The sequence below is a fragment of the Mytilus californianus genome, unplaced genomic scaffold, assembly GCF_021869535.1.
Source record: "Mytilus californianus isolate M0D057914Y unplaced genomic scaffold, xbMytCali1.0.p SCAF_1, whole genome shotgun sequence".
NCBI lineage: Eukaryota > Metazoa > Mollusca > Bivalvia > Mytilida > Mytilidae > Mytilus > Mytilus californianus.
Genome location: NW_026262581.1, coordinates 21,320,614 through 21,343,383, shown reverse-complemented (window position 1 = coordinate 21,343,383; position 22,770 = coordinate 21,320,614). Strand labels below are relative to the sequence as shown.

The following is a 22,770-nucleotide window of genomic DNA, read 5'->3' as shown; positions in this document are numbered from 1 at the left end:
ACAGTACAAGAAGGTTATCTTTCTGCAAAATGCCAGACTTCCTTTTTATTCATGTTAATTGTGTACAAGTGTCCATATTTAATCAGAGGTTAATTGGACGAATTTGGTAATTTTTGGAATGAACATCAATTCCCTTGAATGAAATTTTCTTTGAAGGACAGTCACCTCTATATGTTTTGTTGGGTTGTTGTCTCATTGACATATACCCCTCATCTTCTTGATTCGTTTGAATAAAATTGTAAAAGGAATTTGGAAGATACGAAGCGAGTAACCTAGTCTGGTTCTCCCCCGGTTACCCAAGATGCCGATCTAAAGACAAAAAAAAAACCCAAGATGCCGACCTATGTGAAAGCCAAACAGACTTTAAAATAAAGTGGTAGTAAGTAAAACAAATATGACGAACATGAACTAACGACAACCACTGTACTAATGGTTCATGACTTGGGACAGGCACACAAAGAATGTGGAGGGGTTAAACATGTTTGTGAGCGCTCAATCCTCCTCTAAATTGGGACAGCGATGTAACAGCACAACATAAGAACAAACTGTTAAACTCATATGCAATATATATTTTGTTAAGTTTTAATTTTTCAAAAACAAAATCAATATTAGTACCGATAAAAACCATATATAAAGATTTTACTATTGTGTTAAATTGACAACCTATGAGAATAGGTTTGTTCAAAGGGTCAATTAGTTTACATGTATCGTGTTTACATTTACGGCCATTACTTTTATATTCCTTGAGTTCCTGCATACAACATATGCTTTTGTATTGACACTATTTTTCCTTAGATGATCCCTTAATAATTATTTAGCGAGAGTGACAATTACTTGAAGAAAATGAGAACTGGCATTCATTCATTCATATAAATATATAACTCGTTTGAAATTGCTATTGAAAGCTCATATATATTTAAATATTTCTTATAACAAAAGTATATTAAGTGTGCCTTTGGCCAATTTGATCTGAGATTGAAAGGAACAAGATATTAGCATATTTCTATTGAGCTCAAAAGAACATAAGACGATCTGTCAGTCAAAGGACACCCATCAAAAAAGGTAATCAAAAAGCTTTCAATGGTATTTTTGAATGTAGTGTAAATTACTGTCAGACATCCATCAACATTATCTCCCTTATTTTTTAATCAGTATTATTGAGCTTAACTCGAATGTAATTTCCGTGGCATTTATTTTTAGTTTTATGGGACTTATCTCGAATGTAATCTTCGTTGCATTTCCTTTTAAATAGACTTTCTAGACTTTCCTTTTATGCACATTACATTTTCATAGTTAACGTATTTAAAATGAATTAGAATTGTCTCAAGCTCAAAGTCATTAATTTTATCTTTCAATGTTATACAAGGATTGAAACGAAAAACTAGAAGATATCAAATTTATATTTAATCGTTTTGAAATGAGTTCGTTGGGACATGTTAGTTTCTCATTATGTTTCCATGTAATCACATCAGTTGGCAGCATTAACGTAATGCTTAAAAGTTTAATCAAATTAATTGATTAATGATTGCCTAATGTTCAGTGGCAAATATTACATGCATATTTAGATCGATTATATGATACATGCTGTGCTTTTAGAACCACACGTTGTGTCAGACTTTCCCAGGGTAAAAGGGCGCATGATGTTATATTGAACTAAACGGAAATTTTATGCAGACTTTTAACTTACACCTCAATGGTACTTGCTTATCGTATAAGCATAAAATAATGGAATTCTAGGGTTCGGTCTAACCTGATAACAGAAAACCTATTGCATTCGATTTTTTTTCAATTTCTGCCATTATTTGAAATAGTAGTCATGGTTGATTTTAGGTCGAAGATCAAAGCCAAACCTCAAATACTCTTTGATGATTTATTGTCAGTAAGTTGAAAGTTTTGTACCTCCTAAATTTTAAACAGAACTCAGGAAAAGAGATACAGCGTCATCTCTGCCATGTTCCACATTCGACAAGCTTTGCGTGATATATTGAAGTCCCAGCAAAACATTCCGGCATTTTTTTTCAAAATTAACAACATCGCATTTAAAAATATGATTCAAGTATCATCAATTGAAAAAAGATAAAGACACGATTATACTTTTATACCACCGTCTTAATAAGTTCTTATGTCCGAAATTTATGTACTTGTTTTATCCAGCATTATGTATTGATAACAGAGTAAGTAAATATTTCTAAATACGGACACCAAAAAATTGTTCAACCTTACAACTGGAATGCCTGGTGGTATAACGAACTTTCAATTGTAGTTTTCAATGCAGTGCATAATTGAAAAAGATATTTATAAAATCAGAAATTTAGAGCATGTCTTAAATAGACAAAATTATATATGAATAAATGACATTGAACACCTATGTTTAACTTTGAAAACCTTTATGTATCTTGATCTTTTAAATTTTTTTTTTCTTAATTTTTTGTCTTTTTGTCACCTTTTTGTGTATGTGAATGTAAAACATGTTTCAATCATGATCAAAATACTGCGTGTTTTACATTGTACTGTTTGTCTTATTGTATTTCATAACTATAAGTGTAGCGACCGTCTTCATCTACTCGCTGTTATTGTTCGTCTGTTTTTTTTAACTGCACATGTGACTTCTTGACCTGACTTTAAAAAGGAGAAAAATTATGTAGTTTTTGCATTATTGAAAATAGGAAACAAAGTAAAATAACGTCAATAGACCCACGCTAAGGCAAACATTAAAACTAATCGTCCTTAAGGGAGTCGATTATATAAAAACAAAAACAGATGACATTATATTTTATCGATTTGAAAGTAATCAAACTAGATGTAAAAGGTGAGAAAATATTTACTTTGCTTTCATGACAAAACATTATTAAATAGAATTAAGCGTTGCAAAGATATGAACGATAATAAAAATGTAATAGTTGCATTACTTACTTATGAGTAAATTACAAAAAAATGCTAAAAAATATCTAGGTAAAAATACCACTTTTATCTCAAACATCAGTTTCTAGTATAGTCCGAGGTAATATCTCATTTTTATGATTGTAATCCACCACAGTCAGAGCATTGAAAGCACGTATGGCAACATTATTAACATTGTGCTCTTCAGCACTTTTGCCCATAGGCATCCCTTTAAAGAAAATATCTAAAGCCAATTCTTCTTCCACCTCTTTCGAACTTGTTTTAGAATATTTCAATATCATAACTATTATTCCTGTTGAATAGAACAGTAACACAACTATTATATAAGACACAGCTCCTAAATCTCCCTCTTTTTCTGTAGAAGTGGTGTTCTCGTAAATGTCGGTTACATTTTCTAGAATTATTCCTGTTACGTTTTCGTATGTTAAACTTTCCGCTTTTAGATTTAAAGTATAATTCTCACACAATTTATAAAAACTCCTCATTGGTATAAACATTTTATTTACTTTACATTCCAAAAATAATTGTTATTTTCCATACTTGGAATCAGTTCAAACCGAATTAACCTTATTATAATGTAATGCACATCATGATCTGTCTTTTCAAGCCAATGAAATTTGATTTGAAAACCAGCAAGCAAGGTTGACACAGATTAAACACAATTTTCCAAACAACTAAAATCATTAGTTGCTTAGTTTTTAAAACTAGTCTAATTTGAATCAATATAAGCTTCCTCGACCATGTTATTTACTAAGTGTTTGCTTTCCACCTTTATCCTCAGTACCTTAATTATTTTTCCGTTATATATTTACTCAACTGTTAGTCTGATCACCTAACAATTTCAGATAGAAAGTCGATTACACAAACAAGGTTGTATATAGTTTTTCCAGGAAATCCCCAATAAGGTTTAATGATCTAATATATCATCTTATTTGATGTATCATATTTTTTTTTATGGTATTATTTTTATTTTTTGCTGTGTTTTATTTCTTCAATTTAATGTTTTACACAAGATACGAAAAGATTTGATTAGGTCTCAACACTTTCAACCAGTGATAACAACTGACACCCAATGGTTAAGTTTAAAATACATCAGCTATTGGTCAAATATCAATTTGTATCTAAATTTGAACAATTCTGTCCATAAGAATATAGTGGTCGTCATGTCCTTTGCCTATGCATTCTTGTATGCGTCCGTCCGTCTCGCACTAGGGTTCCGAATGATAATAATCGCTTGGTACACAATTTTATGGATTATAAGTACAGATAATTGGGTTTGGTTTCTGAAGATGATTCGGAATGTATTGTAAAAGAGTTTACGACTTTAGCTTATAGGAAAAATAAGTCTGTAATTTTACATAGGGACGATTGATAGTTGGGACCCAAAAGGGCTCAATTTCAATCTCTCTCTCTCATTCTCTTGCTATATGAAATAAATTTTATAAGTTTTGTAATAATTGTTGGACATATATTTCCCTAAGCGATTCATGTTCATTCAGCAATTCGAGCTTGATACAAAGTAAGAAATTATTTCAATTGTAGACTGGACAAACCCATTCAGTTAAAGCTAAAACTAAAGTATGTTATCAAATAATTTTGACACATTATTTGTCATCTTACAAGGAAGCTAGCCTATTGAACCAATGTTTACATGCAGTAAAGTTAATAAGTTATCCCTTCAAAAAGTTTCACGGACGCCATCTCGAGTTTGTTGAACGTTATGGAACATCTCTCTCACAGTTTACCACGGATATGTTCAAATTGTCCTTACCACAATCCTGTCCTCTTTTCCTCGATTGTGACAACACCGAATGAGACTTATCACTTGCTGTGTACTTACAACGCGCAACATGACGGGTGCCGCTAGTGAAGCAGGATCTGCATACTTTAATGGAGCACATGAAATCGCCACAGCTTTTGATGGGGTTCGTGTTGCTTGTTTTTTGTTTTCTATGTAATTGTTTTGTGGACTTATTTTGTGTTTTTCGTCTTCTTCCCATTTTTACCATGGCGTTGTCAGTTTCTCTTCGACTTGTGAGTTCCGAATGTCTCCTTGGTATATACCGCCTCATTTCAATTTATTGTTTATCAAAATCAATTTTGGAGTTTCAAAAAGGCTTTGCTATAGTAATGAAAGGGGTGTGTGAGAAAGCATATTGTGTTTTATAGAAAGAAGTTCCACATTAATCAAGACATATATTAGAATTTGAAACTGAAAACTAATGCATGACTTGCTAAAACGGTAGTGCTTTAAATTAGAAATTCAGTAATTTGATATATTATATGTCACCTTACAGAAAGGAAGCTATTGAATCAAGTGTTCCAAGTGGTACAATCGAATTTACAATAATAATTATTATTATTATTGAAATTAGATGAAAACTCGGTGGTATTTCTTGTGTTTCTCATAACAAAAAAGGACTAAGTCATATATAATAATGGTAGATGCGATGGAATGAATTTGTAAATTTTCTGGTTTACTGTGCTTTCTTTCATACAGTTGGTGCCTTGCCCTTACTCTTAAGTATATGGTCAATTTTGTAGTTTTTTGTTTATTACTAAAAGGGAAATGAAAAATAAATGCTAAAAGTAATGTGAATTAATCAAAGATAAGACCTACGTTAGAAGTAATAAATGGCAAACATGTTTTATACATCTGAAAGAAATTAAACTCTATGTAAAAAGTGAAAATTGTTTACTTTGCATTCATAACAAAACATCGATAGAGATACAATATGAATGGGCGCTGCTAAAATACAATAATAAAAGTGATGTAACAATTGCATTACTTACTTTCGAGTAAATTACAAAAAAGTGCTTAAAAATATCAGTTAAAACATCCACTTTTATCTCAAACATCAGTTTCTAGAATCGTCCGAGGAAGTATCCCATTTTTATGATTGTAATCCACCACAGTCAGAGCATTGAAAGCACGAATGGCAACATTATTAACATTGTGCTCCTTAGTACTTTTGCCCATAGGCATCCCTTTAAAGAAAATATCTAAAGCCAATTCTTCTTCCACCTCTTTTGAACTTGTTTTGGAATACTTTATTATCATAACTATTATTCCTGTTGAATAGAACAGTAACACAACTATTATATAAGACACAGCTCCTAAGTCTCCCTCTTTTTCTGTAGAAGTTGTGTTTTCGTACATTTCGGTTACGTTTTCTAAAATTATTCCTGTTACGTTTTCGTATGGTACACTTTCCGCTTTTAGTGTCAAAGTATGATTCTCACACAATTTATACAGATTGCTCATTGGTAAAAACATTTTATCGACTTTACATTCCAATAAAATCAGTAATTTCCATGTTAGGAATCAATTCAAATCATGTTATCCTTTTTTCAATTTAAAGTATAACATCTGTCTTTACGAGGACGTAAAATTTGATTTGGAAACCAGCAAACAAGGTTGACACAAATTGAATACATTTTTATAGACAATTAAAACCATTTGTTGCTCGGTTCTTGAAACTAGTCTAATTTGAATCAATATAAGCTTCCCCGACCATGTTATTTTCTAGTGTTTGCTTTCCACCTTCATCCTCAGTACCTTAATTATTTTTCCGTTATATATTTACTCAACTGTTAGCCTGATCACCAAACAATTTCAGAAAGAAAGTCGATTACACAAACAAGGTTGTATATAGTTTGTTCGGGAAATCCCCAATGATGATCAATACTATCATATATACGCCTTTTATTGGTCGTATCATGTACTTTTATTGCATTGAGACATTCTCTTTTTTTTTTTGGCTGTGATTTTATTAGTTTTTGTTAGTTATATCTGACCAGAAAGATCATAAACTGGTTTCTTAAAACGTCTAATCATTAAGTATCGTTTGGCCTGACCAAAATGTTTTGAAACTTTTAGACAATTATGGATTATAGAAGATAGATTTTGCACGGAGAAGCGGTTGAGTTTGAGAAGATGGGAATAAGGTCACAGAAACAGTTTACCAGGAGGCAACCAAACCCAGTAATTCGTAAACAACAAGTTAACAATTACACCAAAAAGAAAGAAGATAAACAGACGAAGAGACGAACAACAGTCCAAAAACACAGAAATCTAGTATCTAGTATTGAGTAAAAATCAAGAAACAAGAATCCTTCAAAATCAGAGAGCAATTCCAATAGCTACACCAGTCATGTTGGTCACGAGGAAAACAATTTTTAAATAAATCCATGTATTTGGTGATGGATCATAAGGGGATGATCATTTGATATTTTTTTATTGGGGGAGAAGGAGGATCTTTTTGGCAGATTGCCTATTCATTTTCATCTGTTTCGACACATGTTTTTTTTTATGATGGCAAAAATGTATTTGCACTTTGATCCTGTATTTTGTGTTGCAGAACATTCATTTTTATCCTGTCTTGTGCAAGGTTATTTATTTTCTTCTCTTGCCAGGCCGGTATATTTATTTTCAAAATCCTCCTGATCCCCAGAAAATCAAATGGTCGTCCCCTGAATGAAATAAATGTTTGCTTTTGACCATTATGCATGTACCATAATTGTTGTTTCAATATTCAGTTACTTAACTATAAGAATACAGTATAGAAAAGTGATATAGATCTTGATAAAAGCTTATACAGATTGAGACTATACTAGTTTTAAGAATGCACAACAATTGATTTTTGTTGTCTGTCTGGAACATCATGTTTACAACCGACAAATGAAACAGATATGCGTGGTAATCTGTGACACAAATATTCCAGTAAGTTCAATATAACCATGATGACGTCCGCTAAATACATAAATCAAAACATAAAGAACTTATAAAACACTTGATAGGAAACACAAGCTCTGGAATATCGTATCATCTGTATCATCTAAGAGACGTATATGCTGCAGCGCTGAAATTGTGTTGAATGAAAATAGCTGAAAAGTGCATCGCATACTGTCAATTTCTAAACTTAAGTAAAAAGATGAAAACTGTACCACACCTTATTACCGGCTATCCTTACGGTAGATACAAAAGGGTCTGTGTTACCGATATTCATTCAAAAGAATTGTTTTTTTTTCTATCGTGTACAACAGATTTTTGTGTGTCGTTCCGATTGCCATCGCAATACAATGAATTTTACAATCGTGAACAGCAGATTTTGAATTGTGTTACTTAATGCATCTGCAGTACAAATAAGCGGTATTTATATGTGTCGATTATCCAATCGGATTGACGAAATCAACAAAATCTTCAAACTTTGAATTGTTCATTTAAAAAATAACACTCATCAAAGATACCAGGCTTAAAATTTTGTACACCAGATGCGCGTTTCGTCTACAAAAGACTCACCAGAAAGGACCAGAAAGGACATCCTTAATAGAACAGAACCTGTAGTTAAGGGGGAATACTATGAGTTTATTTACGTTTATATGAATATTGCGCAGTATATTGACACTGCACAGAAAGAAATGTACAAGCATATTTTCTAACGAAAGACTAATGCTATTGAACTTTATGAAGTGTAAAATTGCGTAATATATGTCAGGTTTCATTCATATACATAATAGATACATTTATGAAGTTACTTCTTGAAACATGTCTTTTAAGGAAATGTTGAAATCAGTTTAGAGTTCTATTTCAGGGCTTGAATCTGTTTCAATTTATGTACACTTGATATCGATTCCATGTTAAAATATCCCGTCTAAAGTAAAATGAACATGGATGAAATCGATGATTTTATAGCTTGAAATTTCAAAAATTAATTAAAACTCCAGGCATATATCACTATATCACTTTTCAAACGGTATAAAATATTAAATACGACAGATTAATCAATTGTTATTATATTGAAATTAATATGGCATTGATTATGATACCGAATTATTCATCAATATTTGGTGAAACGCTGAATAATACATAAGTATTTGCAACAATTGAATAGTGTAAATTTACACGGTCTTGATCAAGCGTTTGGCAAATAGCTTATAGCTTTAGATTAAACAAATTCAACAAGACAAATATGAAATATGTAGAGGCAATAAAAAGAAACATTTATCAAATGAGATCAGGCAACATCATGACTAAAAGGAAAAATTGAAGAAATAAACACTGATGAAAAATCATAAAACACACACAGATAAATAAAGGCAACAGTAGTATACCGCTGTTCAATAGTCACAAATCGATTAAGCGAAAACAAATCCGGGTCACAAACCAAAACCGAGGGAAACACATCAACTATCAGAGGAAAATATCGGAACAAGAGAAACACTGAACTGCCATTTGTATTCCATATCAATGAACCGTTTTATGATGGTTACCGTTAAGCTTTCTAACTGATGACTTACCATTTTACATAAGAAAGTCTTATTTTAATATCTCAACAAAATATGTTTCAACAAAATATACTATTTTACTTTTTATACATTGTGACTTGGATGGAGAGTTGTCTCATTGGCACTCATACCTTATCTTATAAAATTTTGTTGTCGTAAGGATAAATTTTAAACTAGCCATCACTGTCAATTTCTATGTGTAGGTCAATGCATGAATTGAATGGATTGATTGGTAGTAATTTTGTTTCGGACGAAGGTTGTGCCAGAGTAGTTTTTCCTTTGTGTTGTTGTTAAGTAAATCCGAACGTTTTTATAACAAGTGTTTTTATAGTTCTAAACAAGACATTTATTTAAGGAAAATTTAAGGAGGATTCTATAGGATTATAAGAAATTCTATAATTGAATTTCATACGACATGTGCATTTTGGACAAAAATTGCTAGAAAGTTTTAACATAAACTTACCAAAGCATTGCACAAGGTCGTTTTGTTCAATTTCGTTCATCACGTTGCTATATGGATATAAATAACCTAATCATAGATACCATGATTACAATTTTGTACGCCAGACGCGTGTTTCGTCTACCAAAGACTCATAAGTGACGCTCGAATAAACAAAAATAATAAGGCCAAATAAAATATGAAGTTGAAGAGCAATAAGGACTCAAAATCCCGAAAGGTTTTGCCAAATACATCTTATATATTCCCAAACAACGGAGGTGTATACGTAAGTGAGACAGCAACCAAACGACGTGAATAACCAAAAGACATATCTAGATGGCAACACACCGTTGACAGCAATAGACAGGTGCCTATAAAATAAGTCAAGGTTTAATCGTCCTGAGTAAAAAAAATTGAATATATCAAACAAAAACTATTAAAGAACTGACATCAACACCAAATTCGCAATAGAAAAAAAACCAAAAACATTAAGATATGAGATGAGACAATTACCAGACTAGGCTTTTGACTTGGGACAGGAACAATATTATATTGCAGGGTTAAACTAGTTTTATATTTGGGAAATCGCACTCCTCTGAATTTTGATCTTGGTAAATAAAGGCAACAGTAGTATATCATATGACTATTAACAGACTAGCCTTTTTGATTTGAGACAGGAACAAAAACATATTTCAGGGATTAACTACTAAACTAATTTTATTTTGGTGAAATCTCACTCCTCTGAATTTTAAACTTGGTAAGTTGACTATTTACAAACAAGGCTTTTGACTTGGGACAGGAAAACAATGTATTGTAGGGTTAAACTAGTTTTAATTTTGGAAATCTCACACGTCTGAATTTTAAACTTGCTAAGATAACTAGCAAAAGGTACACATAATAAAACGGAGTACTGATTGATATTGGTAAGTGATGGTTTACAAAAGAGGGAACGGCATACGATCGGGATTGTACGTAATTTTATGCGATCTTGAAGAATTAAAAAAAAAAAGATTTTTCTATTGCCGACAATAGTAATGTTTCTTGCTGTACTGATTTTATTGAGTTGATTTTAAAAATAAACAAAAATGTATTGTGTTAACATTTTTCATAAAAAAATATATATATGGTCGGGTTGCTTTTCTATGTGTTATTTACAGTTGTCAAGGGTGACCGTCAATCTCGAAGTAAAAATAACAGTAAAATTTATGCATTCAACAACAGGAAGAGAAAAAAATCTCAACTATTTCAGAAAGAGGAATCAAATTTTATTTTGTCATTGCTTCAACCAAGAATCCATAAGGTTTCAGAAAAAAAAATATTATTTGTGGCATACTCCATCCAATCAAAATCCGCCATGTTTTTGTTTCTGAATACCATGTTATGCTTATTATCGACTTGTTCCATAGGAGCTAATAGTATATTTTAACCCATAAAATCTAAAAAAAGGGCCCAGAATCAGCAAATTTTAAGCCTAATAAATATTTGATATATCTAGTTATGGAAAAGTTGCGGACAAAAGATGTCGATCACTTACAAGTCAGTAAAAAAGAAAAGTTCAACATGTACCCCAAATGACGGCACAGGAAATGTGAAGCTGAGAACTGACTCTTTTGCCAAATAAAACTTTTTTATTTTCTTATATAATATACATAAACAATTGGTCTCTGTGTTTTATCAATAGATTATTGGACATAACTTTCACATAAAACACTAACATCAGCTGTCAGGTAATTGGGGTAGATTGTATCCAAAAATAGAAAAACTACAGGGAAGAATGCCAATTTTCTTAATTTTGAAGTATCAAAAGTTTAATCTGAAACAACTAAATGCACTGAAAAACCATAACCTTATACCAAACAGATAAGACAGTGACCAGAGATGATGAATCAATTATCTTATCATATCTTTCAATGCAGCTGTAAGAATTAAAAATTTATATCTGTACAGCTATCTCTCTCTGAGAATTTTTTATGAGAGTTCTGTTTTGTGCCTTTCTTTCAAATTAAAGATGCAAATTTTAACTAAATTTCCAATATAAAAGTAAAGACAGAATCCCAAAACTTTCACAAACATTTTTCTTAAACAGTTACATTCACGGATTACAAATAAATTCTTCATATTAAAATGACAAAGTTTAAAAAGGGAAATAATTCAGTTTTTTCAACTGGAAGTTTGCCCTACAATAGACAAAGCAAAACTGTAAAACCAAGCAAAAGTGACACAACACAAACAGTTTATAAAAGACTTACCAGAAAAATAACTTCTCTTGTGCAAAACATTCCATATAAGGATAACGATACTCAATCTGCAAATGGCACCAAACCTGATGTTCTGTTGCGACCAAGGGATGCTGCTCCTAAAATTAAAAAAAACAAAGAAGTCAGCAAAGAAAAATCAAAGTTAGGTTAAATGATAATTAAACTTATAACATAAAATATTAAAATACCAGTTAATAAGAACAAAGGTACTATTTAACTCTATTTTAAATTGTTTTGTAAGAGCTTATTGAAAATGCCTATCAGTTCATAAAATCTACAAATTTTCCTTGAAATAATCTTTTGTTGTTGTTGTACCTACTTGAATTAATAAAATATATGCTAAATGTAATGAAAATATTAAAATTTCTCCCTGCTTAGCTACTTAATACCAAGAAAATTCATTTTATATTTGTGCAAAAGAAAATTGTGATCAAAGGGAGGTAATTCACAATTATTTTGAAGTACATTCAGAAATTGTACTGTTACAGAAAGAACAACACACTCTTATTGCATTCTTTTCTAATAAATGTTAGGTCTGAAGATTCATCTAATAGAACAGTAAATGTGAGACTGAATGCAATAATGTGGAACTCTGTATTTAGAGAACACCAAAGACTTCATCCCAATTGTAATGGATTTTTTACAGTGAAATATAGAAAGAGAAGAAAAGTTTGGATTTGTTAATTGCGAAGGGGCAATGTGTGACAAATACACCTATCGATCAAAGATGTTCAAACTCTATGAAGAAGTGCAAACCAAAAAAAAAAAAAAAACAGGAAGGAAGGCAGCCAAGATAAATTTATCCGCCCAATCTGCATTAAGTCAAACACCACTTGGATATACTGGTTTGAGGAAAACAGAACTTGGCTGTAACATGACAGCTCCATCCGCTCAAGGACTACAAAAGAGGGCAAATAAAGTGCTAACTGAAATAGTAAATATTATTAAGAAGAACATGAAAGCGCGACGCAAGCAGATGATTTAAATTAATACACTCAGAGGAAGACAAAATCCTGGTTCCGTAAGTCTACAGGCTGACGGTGCGTACAACAATGCAATATATTCCGGCATTGGGAAAACTCCATTCCAACCTGCTACACAAGTGGTGTTTTCTGTTGCAGAAGCTGAAACAGAAGATAAAAGCGTTATAGGAGTTGTTTGCAAAATCAAGTATGTTCAGATCATCCAATTAAATCAGGTGAGAATTAGCATACGGATGGTCCTCTTTATGTAGTTCAAATTTAATTTTCATGAAAAGCATAGATGAGTACACATGGGCAAAAGAAGCTCTGCAAGATCTTGCCAGTGATGAAATTGATGCAAAACATTTTACAACAGACCCAGATAGCTCTGCTTTTAGAGCAACAGATGACTTGTATCTTGAAAATACAACATCTACAGAGCCAGAACACTTTCTAGATACAAGGCATTTCTTAAATATTCATAGGAAAAATATCAAAAATAATAAGAAATTGGGAGAAATAATGCCTGGTAAAACCAAAAAAGACCGTGAAAAGCTTTTGAACAATTTTGCTTCTGATTTAGCTGAGAGATGTCAGTCCCAGTTTACCCAGGCCATGGAAATATATGGCGGTGACTTTGGCAAAGTCCAGAATAAAATTTCTTTCACCGTTGATGCCCTCCCCGCATGTTACACTGGCAATCATGAACTTTGCCGTAGACATTCTTTTGTGTGCAAGGGTGGAAAAAAGTTCTGGTTGTTTAACATAGCTTTCTTACCAAACGGTTTTAAAATAAGAAAATTGGATGAAAACTTAAATACTCAAAAAGTCGAGGGATTTAATAGATCACTGCGTAGATCACTACCAGAAAATGTTACCTATAAAAAAACTTTGAAGGTCGTGTCCATTCAGCTATTCATACTGCGTAGATCACTACCACAAAATCTTACCTTTACAAAAATCTTTGAAGGTCGTGTCCATTCAGCTATTCATAGTGTCAATCTTGGCCCTGGTGAGTCTCTTCTGGTGATCTGTAAACAACTTGGGACAGAAATCAGTCCTGGATCTGCTGCTGAAAAAGAACTCAAGGCATTACAAAAAAACAGACAAAATGCAGAAAGCTTATAATAAAAAAATGAAAAATAAAAAGGAGAGGTCTGATACTAGAAAACATTTGCATGAAATTTATGAAAAAACATCAGGAAGAAAAGTGATAAGAACAAGCTTTTGCGGCCAGTTAAACGTACTAAAACTCAAGCAGAGGACCATCCGTATGCCAAAAACACAACGAATTGCAATGACAAAAAAGTGTTGATTTGTAAATAAAGCATACTTTCATATAAGACAATGTGGTTCATGACATTTTGTGCATAAATTTTGCCCTTTACAATGAATACGTTCCTAGTTAGTAGCATGGGACTCAAGTATAATATGCTCTGATTTTACACAAGTTTTATTATGACACAAGTGGCTACATTCTATGCGATTGTTGTTTTCATCAAGTCTTAGCTTATTCTTTTCTTAATCATATATGCCAGTCTGTGTGCTCTTTCTTTTTTTGCACCATAACTTGGCCAGTTTACATTCATGACACCGTATCCCAATTTATCAACATAGCCGTCCCATGCTACAGAACCATGAATATTGCCCAATTGTTTTGTTTCCTTTAGAAATCTCTCCTCTTAATCTCTATAAATGTCCTCCGTAATACTGACACAATCAGAAAAACGTTTTAAAAGAAGTTTGATTCAGCAACTTGCTATTCCAAAATGAAAGTTAAAGTAATTTCCATCCTAAGATAGAATGTAAAATACAATTGATTTTTCAATTGCCGACAATAGTAATGTTTCTTGCTGAACTGATTTTATTGAGTTGATTTTTATTAAAACCTTTTTTTAAGATAAAGAATATTTATTGTGTTAGCATATTTAATAAAAAAAATATATGGTCGGGTTGCTTTTCTATTTGTAATTTACAGTTGTCAAGGGTGACCGTCAATCTCGCAGAAAAATAACAGTAAAATTTATGCATTCAACAACAGGAAGTGAAAAAAATCTCAACTCTTTCAGGAGAAGGAATCAAATTTTATTTTGTCATTGCTTCAACCAAGAATCCATAAGAATTCAGAAAAAAAATATTATTTGTGGCATACTCCATCCAATCAAAATCCGCCATGTTTTTGTTTCTGAATACCATGTTATGCTCATTATCGACTGGTTCCATAGGAGCTTATGGTAGATTGCAACCTGAAACTTCATGAACCTCAAAATCAAGTCAAACAGCACATTGATGCGAATAATTTTCCGATTAGTTTTAAATAGTGAACAAAAAAAACATTCTGTACAATTTTCTGAAAGTATGTTACCCGCTTATTTTGAAAAATGGTGTCCAATATCAGAGTTGTGTCTGGACCTTTTATTTAGTCTTTACAAGATGTAAGACATTTCTAGGATTTTTAAAATTGTCTTTCAGCCTCCCTCCTGTCCTTTTAAAAATAGATATTTATCTGAACTAAATGAATGGAATTCTTACTGCATTATTTCCGAAGTACTGCGTTTGTAATTGCCTTTTATTAATCCATGTTTCCACAAATTGTCCAAAATTGTTTTTTTTATATTTCTCATCTACAGAATTAAATATTAGACGGGATTTGTTTTCCTTTTCTATTTATTGTGTCGAAACTAACATAGCCGTTTCAAGGACATGTGCTACTATCTTGTAGTAAAGCTTTGACCAGTAATCAAAAATAGAGACAATCCAAGTCATCACTGCAAATGTTTTACAAATAGTTTGTGCTAAGGCTACACGAAATCAACATTAATATATTTTGATTAGTATTGTGATTTGTATCAACGCAACATGTCATCTTTGCCAATGGTATTCAATATCAATGAACCGATAAATGATGGGGACCGTTAAACTTTCTAACTGATGACTAAACATTTAACATAAGAAAATCTTATTCTGATATCACCTTTGCAAGTAGCAAATGTTTCAACAAAATATACTAATAGCTCAAGCTATGCATTATTGTTTCACATGAGAGATAATTAAACCATTGTCGTGACGTCATCCTATTCATTTACCGTGGATTCTTTTTCTAGAATCAACGCTATCTAAATCTGTCGCTTAAATGGACTCACCAAATTATATTTCAACTGTGTCCTTTGTGTGCCTAATTTCATTAAGTTTGAATTGGCCAATTTACTGATTTCTGTTCACTAATGGATTTAATTTAAAAACTTACCTTTAATTTTTGTAATTTTATATGCCTTCACTGGGAATCGAACATCTCCTTAATATCTGTTATGTGTGACTGACATCAACACATCGACAAAAACCTCTCGGCTACCAATGGGTTGCAATTTAAATGTCTAGTTTATATATATAAATGAACATATGATACACATCGGTACAACGAACACACAGGGCTTGTACCTTTATGTATACATGATAGACAATCGTATAGTATAAGTTGGTAGCTGCGAAGTTAACTTGGTTAATATCAATGAGTTTAAGAGTCAAGCTAAAAGTAGAGACTTATCGGTTTAGGTTCAAATCCCTCTATTCTCTTTGTCCCTATTCTTTAGTTTTTCCGTTTTTCTAATTTGTATGTTACTGTGGATATTTTTGTAATAATAGCGGGTTCGCCCGATTATTTTTTAATGAGATTATCATTGGCTATTTCTCATAATTAAACAGAAAATGATAACAATGATTTGTCCATTTTTGTTTTATAAATATAGTATGCTTTCATCTGTTTAACTACATATCTTTACAAATGTTTATTCGCAAATCCCTTTGCGAGTAAATTGTGATGTCTCTAGAATTAGGCTTCATGGTAGAATTTTCGGTAGCATACTTATTATATGTACTTCGAAATAAGTTCGAATATGTCTTATTTTGTAATTTACGAATGATATTCAGATGCCGATAATTTAAAGACAGACGTGTTATGTTATATTTGTATTTCTCTAACCAATTAATTAGGTCTTTCCACCTTTCTGTGGAAAGACCTATTGGTTTTCTTCTGATTATTTTTTTTTTCTTCCGCCTAATTTTTTTCTTGCGGTGTATTTTTGTTTCAAAAGATGTCGCTTAGTTTTTTGGTATATGATATCATACAGTCTATACGCTTTTGAAACTGACCCTGTTTAACCAAACACTTTTCTTTGCAAGAGTTATCTCCCCAAACACTGTTTTTCTTGTTATGAGATCTCCTCCGCAACCGTAAAAGAAAGCGACAAATTTATTTTTCCAAATTGCTCGTTATATCCTCAGGATGTTAGGTTTTATTTAGACCGAAGCTTTACGAAGACTCCATATGAGAGTTATTTCCCCTTTTGTATTTGATATATGTGAAATGTATTTGTAACTGGAAAACCATAAGTGATAGAGGCCTAGGGTCTTTTGATTTGAGGTCCTTGGTCCATAAAAATGAAAATGAGGTCAAGGTCAAAGGTCAAGGTCATGTTAAAAATTTTGATTCACTAATTTTCAGAAATCTTATAAGATATCGACAACATATTTTTATAGAATTGTTAGTTGCGACATTTCGTAACACGTAAATTTTAGTTGAAAGGGTACGTAGACATTTAATGGGAGTTTTCGCCCCTTTTATATCTAATATTAGCTGTATGGTAATATAACTCATTAACAATATATAGTAGAGACCTAGAGTGTTTTGATTTGAGGCCCTTGTTTCATGACCTTGAAATTGGGGTCAAGGTCAAAGGTCAAGGTCATGTACAAAGAGGCAAATTATGTGTTTTTGACACTATTTAAAGAGTTTGATTGTGTTTTAATGCTTTTGTAGGTTGACATTGACCTTTAACCTTACTACTTGTTAAGTGATCTCTCAAAAGATAAATCCCATGTGTTTAGATATATAGTATCTAGGCTTTCAATTCCGTTTTTGCAGGATCCAAGTGGATCCGTTCTCTGTGTTAATCAACTAACCAACCAACCAACCAACCAACCAACCAACCAATCAATCATTGCATGCCTGCATGTTTCCGTCTCATGTGTTTAATATGGGGTCCAAGATCTTTTCGCTTGTTTCAAGAGACCATATCCCACATGTTAAATTAATCAATCAATCAATCAACCAACCAACCAACCAATCAACCAATCAATCCATAAACCAACCAAGCAATCATTCATTGTATGCATGTTTCCGTCTCATGTGTTTAATACGGGGTCCAAGATTTCCTTTGTTTCTTTTTTTCGCTTGTTTCAAGAGACCCTATCCCACGTGTTTAATCAACCAACCAACCAACCAACCAACCAACCAATCAACAAATCAATCAACCAACCAATTCAATCAATTAATCAATCAATCAATCAATAAACCAACCAACCAATCAATCGTTCATTGTATACATGTTTCCGTCTCATGTGTTTAATATTGTATTTACATCTCTTCTAAAAAAAAAAAATCCACATGCTTGTTATCAGATGTTCTCAGAAACTACATGTCCAATTGACCCCAAATTTTGCAGTCAGCAGGGTATAGTATACATGTATTGAATCTTCATAAAACAACGTGGTGCAGATATCTCTCAAGAGTTTTCCTAGAGAAACGAAATTGCAATGCCGTAAAAATCGCTTGCTAGTTCCGTAAATCTCAGTGAAATCCTACAATAAAATGTCCGCTCCTAGATTGAAATACAAATCTGTGTTACAAACTGCTGCTGAAAAATGTACATTGTATGAAAATAATCGATAAACGTGTTTTAAAGTTACACAGGATCAATTAAATCCAAAGCATGCACTGCTCGTGAACTGTGATCGAAACGTCAATTACCTACAATGACAAAAGAAATACATTGTGTGTATTCCGTCGCTATACATGTTGTCTGTCCAACGTCCCCACCTAAAAAGAAATAAAAATACTAAGTTTTCGCTAATATAAAGCCTCGTCACGTGACGCCACAACCTGGCGCGAGACAAAGACGCGCGCGGACCCTGAAATAGAATAAAAACTTTCCAAACTAAATATAGAAACTTAACCAACACACTAATATGGACCCTTTAAAGAAAGAAAAAAAAAAAACCAAACAAACAAACAAACAAATAAACAAACAAACAAAACAAACATACAAATATATCAGTCAATCATGTTTCAGGTGGGGGAAAGACCGTTTACAATTGCTTTTTAAAGCAATTGATTTATATTTGTGAACTTAGATTTATTAATGCATCGTTAAGCATGAATTTAAACTCACTTACAATACCTTCTAATTAAGAAAAGGCTTTAATTTTGAAAAGACATCAGCACAATAGTTTAAGTTAGAGATACAATGAATAGAGGGTTGATTCATGAAAAACAAACCATTCGCCCTCCGGGCTCATGGTTTCTTTTTCAAGAATCAACGCTTATTCGTTGTATCTATATTACATAAACCATGTTCAGATGCTAAGTACAAATGGGAAATTCATGTAATTTTTGTTGTCGTAAAGATAAGTTTTTAAACCAGCCCTCACTGTCAATGTCTATGTGTAGGTCAAAGCATGAACTGAATATATTGATTGGTAGTAAAATTAAAATTTGTTTCAGACGAAGTTGTGCCAGAGTAATTTTTCCTTTGAGTTGTTGTTAAGTAAATCCGATCGTTTTTATAACCGGTGTTTTTATAGTTCTAAACAAGAAGACATTTAATTATGGCGGATTCTGCTATAATTGAATTTCATACGACATGTGCATTTTGGAGAAATATGGCTAGGAAGTTTTAACATACATTGACCAAAGCATTGCGCAAGGTCGTTTTTTTTTTAATTTCGTTCGTCACGTTGCTTTATGGATATGAATAAACTCATCATCGATACCATGATTACAATTTTGTATGCCAGACGCGTGTTTCGTCTACAAAAGACTCATCAGTGACGCTCGAATAAAATAAAAATAATAAGGCCAAAAAAAAATGAAGTTGAAGAGCATTAAGGACTCAAAATCCCGAAAGGTTTTGCCAAACACAGCTGAGCTTATATATTCCCGAACAACGGAGGTGTGGGGTATACGTAAGTGAGACAGCAACCAAACGACGTGAAGAACCAAAAGACATATCTAGATGGCAACATACTGTTGACAGCAATAGACAGGTGCCTATAAAATATGTCATGGTGTAATCGTCCTGAGTAAGAATAAAATATATCAAACAAAAACTATTAAATATATGACATCAACACCAAATTCGCATATATAAAAACAAAATATTAAGATATGAGATGAGATGAGACATTTAACAGACTAGGCTTTTGGCTTGGGACAGAAATAATAATATATTACAGGGTTACAGTTAGTTTTATTTTTGGAAATTTCACTCTTGCGAAGATGACTAGCAAAAGGTACACATAATAAAACGGAGCACTGGTTGAGATTGGTAAGTGGTGGTTTACAAAAGAGAGAACGGCATACGATCGAGATTGTACGTAATTTTATGAGACCTTGAAACTTCATGAACATCAAAATCAAGTCATACAGCACACTGAAGTGAATAATTTTCCGATTAGTTTTAAATAGTGAAGTTTCTGAAAAAACATTCTGGACAATATCCTGAAAGTATGTTACCCTTTTTTGAAAAAAGTGAGGTGTCCAATTTCAAATTTATGCCTGGACCCTTTATTTAGTCTTTACAAGATGTGAGAATTTTCGAAGATTTAAAATTGTCTTCTAGCCTCCCTCCTGTCGTTTTTAAAATAGATATTAATTTTTTACTAAATGAACGGAATTCTGACTGCATTATTTCCGAAGAACTGCGTTTGGAATTGTCTTCCATGATTTCTCAAATTTTCTGAAAATATAAACATTTTGATATTTCTCATCTACAGAATTAAATATTAGACGGAATTTGATTTTCTTTTCTATTTATTGTGTCGAAACAAACATCCGTTTCAAGGACCTGTGCTACTATCTTGTAGTAAAGCTTTGACCAGTAAACAAAAATATAGACAATCCAAGTCATCACTGCAAATGTTTTAAACATAGTTTGTGCTAAGGCTAAACGGAGTTAACATTATACTATTTCTGTAGTGCTAGTATTTGCTGATCAGACCATTTGTTGATGGTATTGCTATGCTTTTTTAATGTTTGTTTCTTTGTATATTGGTTTAGAAACAGGTTCATACATTTAAAAAAACTACCATATTGAAGATACAGACACTGACTGCTAACATACCAGTCTAGGCAACGGTTCTAAAAATACAATAATTGGGACGGATATTCAAAGACATATATTAAGGGAACGGGTTTCATTTAGTGAAAACAAAATTTCATGAAATTAAGTTACATCTTGTTCAATATAATAAATACACATGTTAACAATTTTGATTCACATGTTAATTTGTCTCCTTTAGAATATGAATAAAATGAGATGTTGAGTATACGTCAGTGAGACATCAATCCAACGACAAAAATAAACAAAAGACATCTAAAGGGTCACATCAAGTAATTCTTTTTTTTATATAGGCATACGGTTCAGATTTGAAACATACAGGTCCAGTGATATGCAAAAAGACATTGACATTAACAGATTTTACAAAGTTATTGAATACCCCAATTACTGAATTATAATTCACCGGTTATTATATATTTATAAATGGAACACTTATACTTTCTTATTACTAATACTTAAGAATGATATGAATATAACTGAATCAAACAGTTTCTCCTGTTTTTTTTACTGGATTTAAAGTGGTTAATGTGGTTGCGAAAGATACCCGACTTATAATTTAGTACGCCAGACACCCATTTAATCTATATACAACTCCCCAGTGTCACTCAAGTCAAAATAGTTGGAACTTCAAGGCAAATTCAATAACGAAGTTTTGGAGCATTGAAAACCAAAACTTCCAGAAAGTAGTGCAAATCTGTCTAAGGCTATCTATGACTTGGGGTTAAAAGAACCTAGTCCTTTCGAAAATTTCAATACAAGTTTAAAAAAAAACCGGTAAGTTTATAGTGAATATCTTATCAATCATATTTCATGTCAGCACCGATATCAATAAATGATCATATAATTTGAGCAGCATATGATGTTAACATGAATACTACGAAGATATGTACTACGTCTCATACAGATTACTAGATTCGGGCATTCGTTGTGTTTGTTGTAATTGGTTGAGTTGTCTGTTGGTTTGCCACAATTCATTTCCGTAATGTTCAAAAGTTTCTGTTCTTCGTTGTTTTTTTTTTTAATTTTCTGTCATGTTTTGATGTATTCCAACTTTTCATTTTTTAAGAACTTTTTATACACCATTAACTCACAGAAAGATATCGTGTAGTCACAATTTATCAGTAAATGACATTTCAAGATGCTACAAAAATAAAATTCAAAATGCGTCGGAAGATCGTTTCTAGATTTATCTACATTAGGGACGCACATATCCAATAAATTGAAAACAAAGTATGCAAAGCTACGCAACCACATGAAGACCTATATGATCATAGGGGACAAAAAGAATACCTTAATGATGCAAGGTCATTTTTCCCTGAGTTGAACGTTAGTTTTTTTTTATTTTTTATCAATTTCTCTATTTCTCATCGGATAATTTAATTGCAAAAATATTTTTAAAATCTGTCAGTACCGAGGACCGACTATGAGCTGATGATGCCACGGGACCAACAGTTCACCAGCAGCGGTATCAACCCAATGCTAGAAAAAGTCTAACAACACTTAACAAATTTGTTGCGCCCGACGCGACATTGAACATTGAAACGATAATGAGAAGGTCTATATTACATAATGGTATTTTAAAGATTTAAAAATAAATTAAGTCACTTAAAAGACCAAAGTAGATCGGAGACTGATGAGATATTTTGTTAACCGAAATCTTTTGTAACACATTTAAATTCATGTTTTGTTCTAAAACAATGAACATTTATGTATTAACAATATTCTTTTATATTTGTATTCTATATTTA

At 32.1% G+C, this 22,770-nt stretch overlaps 1 protein-coding gene across 1 annotated transcript in view; it reads left to right on the top strand.

Annotated features, from left to right (window-relative positions):
* The window catches only part of LOC127700652 (plexin-A4-like), a 254,130-nt gene that overhangs the window by 204,319 nt on the left and 27,041 nt on the right, over positions 1 to 22,770 (top strand). The gene's annotated exons all lie outside the window — the stretch shown is intronic.